The 11,097-nt window shown below is 45.6% G+C and overlaps 1 pseudogene; it reads left to right on the forward strand.

Annotated features, from left to right (window-relative positions):
* The first annotated feature begins 6,215 nt into the window (after nucleotides 1-6,215).
* Nucleotides 6,216-6,333, forward strand: LOC126289896 (5S ribosomal RNA; annotated as a pseudogene).
* The last annotated feature ends 4,764 nt before the right edge of the window (nucleotides 6,334-11,097 follow it).

Genomic DNA, 11,097 nt, shown 5'->3' on the forward strand with positions numbered 1-11,097 from the left:
TTAATGTGGTATTTACAGGTAACCACGCTGTAACAGCATGCGTTCTCAGAAATGATAAATTCACCAAGGTACATGTATCACATTGGAACAACCGAAATAAAATGTTCAAACGTACATAGGTTCTGTATTTTAATTTCATAAAACTACCTGTTCGTCTAAAATTGTGAGCCATATGTTTGTGACTATTACAGCGCCATCCATCTCAAAGCGAAAAAAGTGGTCCAACTAAAACATTCATATTTCTTTACGTACTACACCGCAATAATGTGGCCGTCGTCGAAGTCGCTTATGTCAATGGATTTCCTCATTTGCAGCCCTTATCGTCGCTATAATGATTCCAATTCAGCCTACTCCGCTAACCACACTTTCCTTACAGCATCACATCCCAGCAACACTAGCAAGGCGTATTCAGTTTGTCATTCTGCACTGCCCATAATATTTTGCTTCGCGAGTGTATTTGCTGCAGAAAATACCTTCATTAATGAACTTTATAGTTCAAAATGGTTCAAATGGCTCTGAGCACTATGGGACTTAACATCTATGGCCCTCTGTCCCCTAGAACTTAGAACTACTTAAACCTAACTAACCTAAGGACATCACACAACACCCAGTCATCACGAGGCAGAGAAAATCCCTGACCCCGCCGGGAATCGAACCCGGGAAGCCGGGCGCGGTAGAACTTCATAGTGATTCTTGAGGTATTCGTATTCATGTTACAGTTAAAATGTGATGTGACTTGCTAATAGGGGCTATCAATAAGTAATGCAACACATTTTTCCCGCGACAGCAGGATGATTTTAATCAGGATTCCTGCACACCATGTTATTCCCGACTCGTTTGGCTGCAAAGCCCTATTCTTCAACAGAACCTCAATCGAGTGTGAGGACCTGCGTTAGTCTATCATATTCGAAAGGCCTGAATGCTCGCATGGTACCACTCTACAGGTCGACGTCGCAGCCAGCGTCTAGCAGCATCAATAACCTCCCAGTCATCCACGTACCGCTTTCCGCGGAGTGCGTCCTCCATTTAACCGAACAGATGGAAGTCGGGAGGTGCGAGATCCTGGCTGTAGGGTGGATGAGGAAGAACAGTCCACTGAAGTTTTGCGACGATGTTTGACAGCAAAAGGGTCACGATCACCCTCGGAACGCTCAATCAATTCCGCACAGGTGGTCCTTCTTTGATCGTTGTGGCCTCTTTTAGGCGGCCAGGAACCCGTAGGGGACATACCTTTGAGTGCCCCAGCAGGTGAGTGAGAGTGTCAGAACTACCAACAGGGACGATCAGTTAAGCAGCCAGGTGTCTTATTGCGATCCGTTTATCACCTCCTTCTAACATCGCAACCTTTGTGCGGCCGGCCGACACGAGCCAGATTGGACAGGTTTGCGCGACCTTGCTGCGATGATGACAGACGCTTCGTACAATGAATGACGGCGCTTCTGTTCACTGCCAGGTCTCTGTACACGCTCTGCAAGCGACTATGAGTATCTGCGATGTTCTGATTTTCTGCTAAAAGACATTCCATGACAGCTCTTTGCCTAGAACGGACCTCCGTTACAGACACCGTTTCGTAGGCTACGTACAGCACCGCCAACTATTGGACCTTCATGAAACTATACAAGCTTAAACGGGAATGCTTTACGATGTCCCACAGCAGATTACGCATTTTTCAACCAAAATTGGCAGCAATGAGAGTTGTATTACTTGTTGAACGCCCCTCGTGTTTTTCACTTACGGGATATACTGCCAGAGGTAAGCGACAAAAAATTTTTCAAATGGCTCTGAGCACTATGGGACTTAACATCTGAGCTCATCAGTCTAGGGGACGTAGAACTTAAAGCTAACTAAGGAGATCACACGCATGCATGCCCGAGGAAGGATTCGAACCTGCGATCGTAGTGGTCGGTTCTAAGATGAAGCGCCTAGAACCGCTTTTTTTCGATTTAGCTCGTTGCGTTTGGTCTAGGCGCACGTCACAAGGCATCGGTTCAAGTTGATCTTTTATTATTTGACTCAATTTTTTTTAAAATCCAGAGAGCACGCAGCCCATTGACCGAAAACACTGACCTACCGTGTCGGCAAACACACCGACCAGCCGAGGTAAGAGACACAAAGTGACAACGAAATAGTTGGATTCGACCGGTGTTCGAAGTATTAAAATAAAACTGAACATAATATCACGACAAAAGAATAGAAAAGCTGAGGAACTAAATTTCTTTCTATCAGGTCACTTATCAAATACATGCTACTCTTAACGCAAATTTCATTTTGAAGTTGATACCAACGATCAAATTAAATCAAAATTGTATTGCCAAATTTGCCATCAGAATTTTATTCGATCAGACTCTTTTTCGTGTCGTCTGAAGGAGCAGAGATTCACGCCTCCCATCCGCACCAACCGGAGACAGAACTGAGCAGCACTGAATGCAAGCTTGTCGACGAAGTGTAAAGTAGACATTGCCTCTGTCAACAGCAATTACCGTCAGCGAATTGAACAAGTCTGCTTTCAGCCAAGACTGAAAGTACACACTGTTGACATCTGCACCGCTATGCAGATATTTCCAGTGTAGTACAGATATCATTGTAACCAGGAGTAAGAAGTCACACGAAATACAGTTACTCTGTAACGAGCCAGCGCAGACCACGGCTCCCTTCTACAAAAATAATCAGAAACTATTCTTCACTAACCTTTGAAATGTTGTCCGTTCAGTTCGGGTTCACAGTGTATAACAAACGTAACCAGTTAAATCAAAAATATTTTATTTTTAATTTTAAACGACAAATGTAGCTAACTAGCACAGCGTTATTCGTAAGGACGGTCGGTTGGAGTGGCCGAGCGGTTCTAGGAGCTACAGTCTGGAACCGCGCAACCTCAGCAGTTAAGTCCCATAGTGCTTAGAGCCATTTTATTCGTAAGGATGTCATCAGTTGCAAACTCTTGTCACGTATGAAGATAAGTTTTAACCAAAACCTAGCACGACAATGCCAGTTGGCAAGTAGCAGTTGTATTAGGTTGACGCATAAGTTCGTAGCGTTTTTGTTTCCTATTGCTTTATTTACCAATTTTTTTACTTCAGAACTGTCATTTTGTCATCTGGAGATAGTCAGTGCAGGTCTGGTCGCTAGAAAATGGGGTGCCAAGTTTAAGACGTGTTCTTCTGTTTGCGTTCAATAGAGGGGTGACCGCACTGGAGTCAGGCAGAAGCATTTGTACCGCGCATGGAGATAATACCATTGGACACAGCACAGCAAAAAAGTGGCTTCCTAGTTTGGAAGAGGATCGTTTTGACATTAGGACTTTCTACATTCAAGAAAACCTTCGCGGTTTGATGAAGATCGTTTAAACCCATTAATTCACAGTTTTAGTGAAAGGGATACGTGGAGTCCGGTGGTTCGTTTTAGAGTAATATTTCAGTTATGGTCTATTCCACGTCAGTGTACTCGAGAACTTGCATATGTGAAGAAATATAATAATTCCACTATCGTGTGACATTTTTATACAGTGGTGTACTACGAATTGCTTCCCTGAGGTCTAACCACCACGCGTGACATTTATTATCAACAACTGAAAAGTTTTGCAGACGCAATCCAAAGTAAAAAGACCCTCAAGACTGTGTGGAGAGGTGCTACTACATGATAATGCCTGCCCGCATTCTGTTAAGACTGACAAAAAACGCTATATAGGAGTTGGACTGGGAAGTCAATTCGTACCCATCTTTTCACCTTTTACGCTCTTCATCGAACAACCATCGAGGAATTTCCTTTCCGGATAAAAATGAGCTCCGAAAAACGCTCGACGATTTCTTCGCCGCAAAACCACGTGATTTCTACAGTCGCGGAATCGGAAAGTTATTCCAGCTGTGGCAGCCCGTTGTACATAGTGAAGGGGAATATATTATTGATGTTAAGTCCCTGTTACGTGTATTTGTGGTGTTTATTAAAACTTGTGCAAAAAGGCTACGAACTTGTGCAGTAACCTAATTTGTTTGAAAAGCCGTGCATACCTAATTAAGAACCAGAAATGTACCACTGTAATATAGCTGCTAAACGGGAACGATGATTTGCGGGCGGCAATGGCGGTAATTAGCCTCCGTAGCTGGGTGGTCAGCGTAGATGGCTGCCATATGGGGGACCCGCGTTCGATCGATACCGACAAGGATTTCTCCTTGGTGTAAGGGTTTGTACGGGGTGCACATGGCCTCGTGATGCCAATTAAGGAGCTACTTGATCGAATAGTAGCGGCTTCACGGTCTGGAAAGTCCGAAAAACAATTGGGAGAGCGGTGTGCTGACCACGTGCCTCTCCATACCGTATCTGCATGACGACACGGTGGTCGGTAGACATTCCGTGGACCTTCGCGCCCCTGGACGAGGAGCTAATTTTTAAGGGCGGTGGTTAACGCCGTTTCATTATAGATCTCATAGCTGTAACTGCATGTTAGCGTTCAAGATGGGCAGCGTTACAGGCTTGCGTGGAAGCGTCGCTTACATAACACGCCAATATGGCCCTTCCCAAACTCATATTAATCGGTTCATAAAACTGCAGTGCGTTACTGTACCTGGGTTCTCACTGCATGCATCGTGTAACACCGGCTTTCGACAATGCACGCTGATTTTTCTTAGATTTTTTCCGCTTTCTCCCTGTTAAAAAGCCAAATATACTATCAAGTACTATCTGGACGCCCTCTTGTAGCCGTCATCTCTGTTGTATCCTTTAATGCAGACTTACCAGCACTAATTTCATCTTCCACTGTGGATATGGAAATAAATGTTCAATCAGCAATATTGTTATTACAACTCACGACTAATAAATGGTTCAAATGGCTCTGAGCACTATGGGACTTAACTTCTGAGGTTATCAGTCCCCTAGAACTTAGAACTACTTAAACCTAACTAACCTAAGGACATCACACACATCCATGCCCGAGGCAGGATTCGAACCAGCGACCGTAGTGGTTGCGCGGTTCCAGATTGTAGCGCCTAGAACCGCTCGACCGCCCCGGCCGGCTCATGACTAATAGAGAGAAAAAGCGCATGTACAGGCTTTTCCCTCTTAAAGCTTTAAGTCTGTGAAATAGATGTCTGGAGCTGAACATGTGGGCTGACGAAGATTTTGATGAATGTAAAAAGCACAGACACAACCTTTATTAAATCTGTTGAAATGTTAAGTACTGCATTTGGACAAAAGATTTACAGCTCAATAGTTGCTTATTAATTAGTTAATATCTGGAGCTAAGTTGGAAGGGTTGTGCCGAACAGTTTCCATATCCAAAGGATCAGTGTACCACATTGTCTTAGCGGTTGAACTAACCTACAAACGCGGAGATTTTAGATGCGATCTAAGCTCAGTATTCGAATTTTTGTCCTTTACTTACCGCTTAGTCCGCAGCTCGTGGTCTTGTGGTAGTGTTCTCGCTTCCTGCACTCTGGGTCCCGGGTTCGATCGCCTGTGGGTCAGGGACTTTCCCTGCCTCCAGATGACTGGGCGTTGTGTTGTCTTCATCATCATCACTGATCCCCGTTACAGTCGGAGGAAGGCAATGGCAAACCACCTCCGCTATGACATTGCGTAGTTGGCGGTGAGGGTCTCCCTCATCGTTCCCTATGCTCCTCGGAGTATGGGACCTTATCATCATCACTTACCCCTTAGTTCTCCTCAGGCAGTACTTGTTAATGTGAAAAACGATGGGCTGCCCGGTGGTTTGGAGTCCATGTTGAACTGTGAGTCCCCCTATGAATGTTTGCGTAATACGCAAAACATGTACGCAAATTACAGAAAAGGGTCATTCGAGTAATAAGTAAAAATAGTAACCGAGCTCCCTGTAAGGATTTCCTTAAACAGATGGAGATTATAACTAACCCTGTGAGTACATCTACGAATCTGTTATGCACGTCAAGAAGTATAGCAGCATTCACCTCACGAGGAGCAGAATTCATGATCATGGAACAATAACCAGACTAAATTTGCATTTACCAATAGGAAACAAACAAAAAAATGCAAAACAGCGTTTACTACAAGAGAATAAAATTGTACAGAAAACTGCCTAAGGTGATTAAAGAGATAACGAAAATCTAGACATGCAAAAATTCAGTTAAATTCTACCTCTTACATAATGCAGACTACGAAGTCAAGGTTTATTTAGATAACACAGAGTTAGGAATAGTAAAAAATTAATATTATTGAAAGCATAAATGCAATGGGCCTTCTGCACCACTGTCAACAGCCTTACCGCAGTGGCAACACCGGTTCCCGTCAGATCACTGAAGTTAACCGCTGTCGGGCTGGGCTAGCACTTGGATGGGTGACCATCTGGTCTGTCGAGCGCTGTTAGCAAACGGGGTGCACTCAGCCCTTGTGAGGCAAAACTGAGGAGCTACTTGATTGAGTAGTAGTGGCTCCGGTCTCGGAAACTGACATCCGTCCGGGGAAGCGGTGTGCTGACCACATACCCCTCTATATCCGCATCCAGTGACGCCTATGGACTGAGGATGACACGGCGGCCGGTCGGTGCCGTTGCGCCTTCATGGCCTGTTCGGGAGGAGATTTTTTTTTTTCTTCTGCATCACCACAGTGAGTTCAGGTGGCCCCCGCTTGGTGGCGATGCAGTCGGTTACTACCACAGAAAGCCAACGAGGCCTCTGGTCGCTGCAGTCGACAGTCATCTTGCTTTGCTAGTTCGAACTCTGACTCCCGTAGATGTTACCATGGAAGTTTCATCTCTGACCCATGGTCCACGATATTTCTCTGCTAGTTCGGTGTCTGGTTCTTCGCTGGCGTATTTCTCCCTGTAGTTTGATCGCTGACCCCTGCTCTGCCTTTGTGCTGGTTAGGGGCTTGCTTCTAGCTTTCGAGTCTCATGCAGGCTCCCATACCCACTACAGTGCTCACTTTATCATTGAGCACGACGCACTAAACATCTTGCAAATGGCACCTGATAATGCTTTCTGGTAAAAACCGTACACAGGTAGGAACGGACTATATACTAACTACGCGATTTGTCAAAGCCATTTACCACCTATTTTAAAGTGCTGAATGGCGTGACGACTTTGTCGGACTTCTTCGCAGTGTTTTCATCACCAACCATCATTTTAGGGCCGAAGAACAAAAGCACCATCTTTTAGACTAGAAAAATAATACTGACATTATTGGCTGGCTAATGAAGCTTTTTATTAGTTTCGATTTTAGGCCTGCCCATGATTCGATAAAAGAATTTTCATCTTCTTACGTTATTACTTTTTTAGTGATGCTTCACGTCACCAAGTGTCATTTTGAGGGGGAAGAGGAGAGTGCATAATATTTTACATTATAAAAATATAATGGACATTATTGGCTGCCTAATACGATTTTGTATTACTTATAATTTTATGCCTACATGACCTTATCTTCCACAGGGATGGATAACATTTATTCTTATCTACGCCATAAACGTAAATGAAGTAGCAGCTGAGGTAGAAGACTGGAAACAGGTCAAGCCATGTTTTGAGCTACTCACTTTCAAATTCTTTTGAGGGATAAGGGTTGCTATGATTTCAGTTATCCACTTTCAAATACTTTTCATCCAAATGAAAACTGTAGAGTATCATAAAAAGAAGACATTTGTAGGGTTTCTTATGGGGGTAGCGAACAAGAAAACTAGCAAAACGGTAATTGAGTGACGTGTGCTATTTTATCTGAAATTTGAAGGTGTTATTAAGCAGTGAGGCTACTGTGTATTGTGAGATGGCAAGAACCATGCCCCTTACATGAAGTCATTAAAGATCACCTAACTCACGTTGAGCAAACAGTAGGACTGAACAAAAATGACTGACAAGGCAGAATGCATCTTGTAGAGGGTACAGTATGGACATATTGCAATAATTAATGTCGGGTGATGGTTTAAAGTAATTCACACGGCATGAAAACTTTGTGGAAACGCGTCGAGTTACTGGAGGCTAGTTTACCCCAGGGAAGTACTCAGAATTGACCGTGGCCGCCGGGGGAGCAGCTAAGGGAAGCTACAATAGGCAGCTCAGGGCAGCCCAAGCTCTGAAAAAGCGGTAACGGGGCGCGGCCTCCAGCCGCCTTAAGATCAGTGACAGTGAGTGGTGGTTGACCCCAACTCCATGCTGGTGTGCCAGGAAACAGACAGAGAACTTGTACGCCTATTGATAAATGTCCGTCATCCCATTTTCTGTTAAACATGTGAGAAAGCCGCGCAAATCTACGGTGGAGCAGTCAACAGAGATCAAAATATGTGTGTTCGTGACTATAGCAACTACACGCTGAATTCACGGTCCGCAGAGTCTGAAGCAAATCAGGTGAAGAGCGACAGAATGGGAACGTAGGACCAAGGAATTTGAAGTACTCTCCTGGGAGTCAGAATTCCGGAAAACTTGGTGTTGTGCAGACACTAACCTTGATGTGTGGCCTGGGAGGGGCTAAATAACAGAAGTGAGAGGAAGGGAAATTTTGTTGGAATTTGTTCACTTCCCAGAGCAGGCATTGGTCGGCACTGGGAAGCGACACATAATTAACGCGACTTGCCCTGCAATTGGCGTAAGTGATTTTGCTGGAGGGGAAACCAAGACGAAGAGCGGACTGTGAGAAGTCTTCGTAGAGGTCTTCCGTTCTCAGCTTGCCTAGAGTGCGGATGTGGCATTCTCGACTCAGCTTGCCTGAGAAAGTGTGAGCATTTCTGCAGTTTAGGACTTAGCAAAGGGAACGATTGAGCTTGGAGATAGGAAGTTTTGTTTCAGCTATGTACTGAGCAACATAGCTAGGAGTGAATAGACAAGTGCAGCCTTGCAGCACCACGAGGTCGGCTGACGTCCACACAATGACGCCGCTGCGCCACACTGTATTCGGTGATATTGCGCCCTCTCCGTCCACTGATTAATTTGTTGGAACACTTCGGCAAAGGTTCCACGAGGGTTTCATGGGCCGTGTATTGTAGAATTCTTCTCGCACTTCGCATTATGCTTGGGTCAGTTGATAGGAATTACTTTTGAGTTATCGCGCTTTACTCCACGCAAACGCAATTTATTACCACTGCCTGATAGGAGAGTCTTGTAATGTGATGATTGAAGGTCGGGAGTTAAAATAAATTTGTGCTAATCCGCTGCATCTGTTTTCAATCAAAAAATGGTTCAAATGGCTCTGAGCACTATGCGACTTAACATATGTGGTCATCAGTCGCCTAGAACTTAGAACTAATTAAACCTAACTAACTGCCCGAGGCAGGATTCGAACCTGCGACTGTAGCAGTTTCGCGGTTCCAGACTGAGCACCTAGAACCGCGAGACCACCGCGGCCGGCTGTTATCAATCAAGTAGTTGAAATCCCAAGTCACTTTCTTAATTAATTTTATATTCAACATTTGCATCTGGTGTTCAATAGCTGAATATAACATCAATGTGCATCCCTTTTTAATTAAAAGTGATTAATTCTGAATAAATTAGTGTCAACACTGCCACCGCATTTCAATCAGGAGTCACAGGGCCATATCACTTTTTTGCGTTATCCTATATTGCGGCAGTTTTGCACTCCCTGTTGATCTATTAGTCAATTAGTTGGAGTGAACACACGCCAATACCAACTAAGTGACGGGTGGGGTGTTACAGTACATTCAAGATTCGTATAATGAGCGTCTAGTATCACGGTAACAATTCACTTTGGATACATGCTACGTGAGTCTGCTCTTAAAATAGAAAACAGTCCAACAACGCGCAGAACCGCCAACAGCCAGGCTGCAGAGAACACCTCGGGTCGAGCCGACACCGCAAGTTGCGACCACATACCCTGGCATAGCAGACATAACTGCAATTGTCAGGACTGAGGCATGTGCCGCATTTAAAGCTCAGGACTCGCTTGGGTTTGTTGTCCAGACCATCACTGATGCTGTCAGTGCAGTAACGACGGGCAACATACAGCAAACTCTGACGCGAGTGAGAGTGAGATCCGTCAGCTGAAAGGGCACAACTTCTCGACGGAAACCGGTCAACAAGTCTGACGAACTTGAACAATATCAGAGTCGCAATAATCTCAGAATGTTCGAAATTCAAGAGAAAAAGCAGAGACAAAACAGACGAATGTGTGACGGATCTTGTCCTCGAGACCTGCTACATGGTACACTGAATGGCACTGACAGAAGTTGTAGAGTGGGACGCAGGTGCCAGAATCCACAAAAACTAGACTGATAATACTGAAGTCGTATCACACAGGAAAAGATCTGAAGTCTTCAGAGTAAAGAGGAAACTCGCAAAATCGGGTCTGATAGTATCAGAGGAATTCACCTCCAAAAGATTAAACATTTTGACCAACACGATTCCGAGACTGGGGCTAGAAAAGGGCAATGGTGAAGACCGAAATTGAAGAAAAATCAGTCTGCAGTGAAAGCGAACTGGAAACCCTGTGCTTTAGGAGCTAAGAATATGTCCACTCTTGATGTTGATACACTCCTGGAAATGGAAAAAAGAACACATTGACACCGGTGTGTCAGACCCACCATACTTGCTCCGGACACTGCGAGAGGGCTGTACAAGCAATGATCACACGCACGGCACAGCGGACACACCGGGAACCGCGGTGTTGGCCGTCGAATGGCGCTAGCTGCGCAGCATTTGTGCACCGCCGCCGTCAGTGTCAGCCAGTTTGCCGTGGCATACGGAGCTCCATCGCAGTCTTTAACACTGGTAGCATGCCGCGACAGCGTGGACGTGAACCGTATGTGCAGTTGACGGACTTTGAGCGACGGCGTATAGTGGGCATGCGGGAGGCCGGGTGGACGTACCGCCGAATTGCTCAACACATGGGGCGTGAGGTCTCCACAGTACATCGATGTTGTCGCCAGTGGTCGGCGGAAGGTGCACGTGCCCGTCGACCTGGGACCGGACCGCAACGACGCACGGATGCACGCCAAGACCGTAGGATCCTACGCAGTGCCGTAGGGGACCGCATCGCCACTTCCCAGCAAATTAGGGACACTGTTGCTTCTGGGGTATCGGCGAGGACCATTCGCAACCGTCTCCATGAAGCTGGGCTACGGTCCCGCACAGCCTTAGGCCGTCTTCCGCTCACGCCCCAACATCGTGCAGCCCGCCTCCAGTTGTGTCGCGACAG

Source organism: Schistocerca gregaria, chromosome 1, assembly GCF_023897955.1.
Source record: "Schistocerca gregaria isolate iqSchGreg1 chromosome 1, iqSchGreg1.2, whole genome shotgun sequence".
NCBI lineage: Eukaryota > Metazoa > Arthropoda > Insecta > Orthoptera > Acrididae > Schistocerca > Schistocerca gregaria.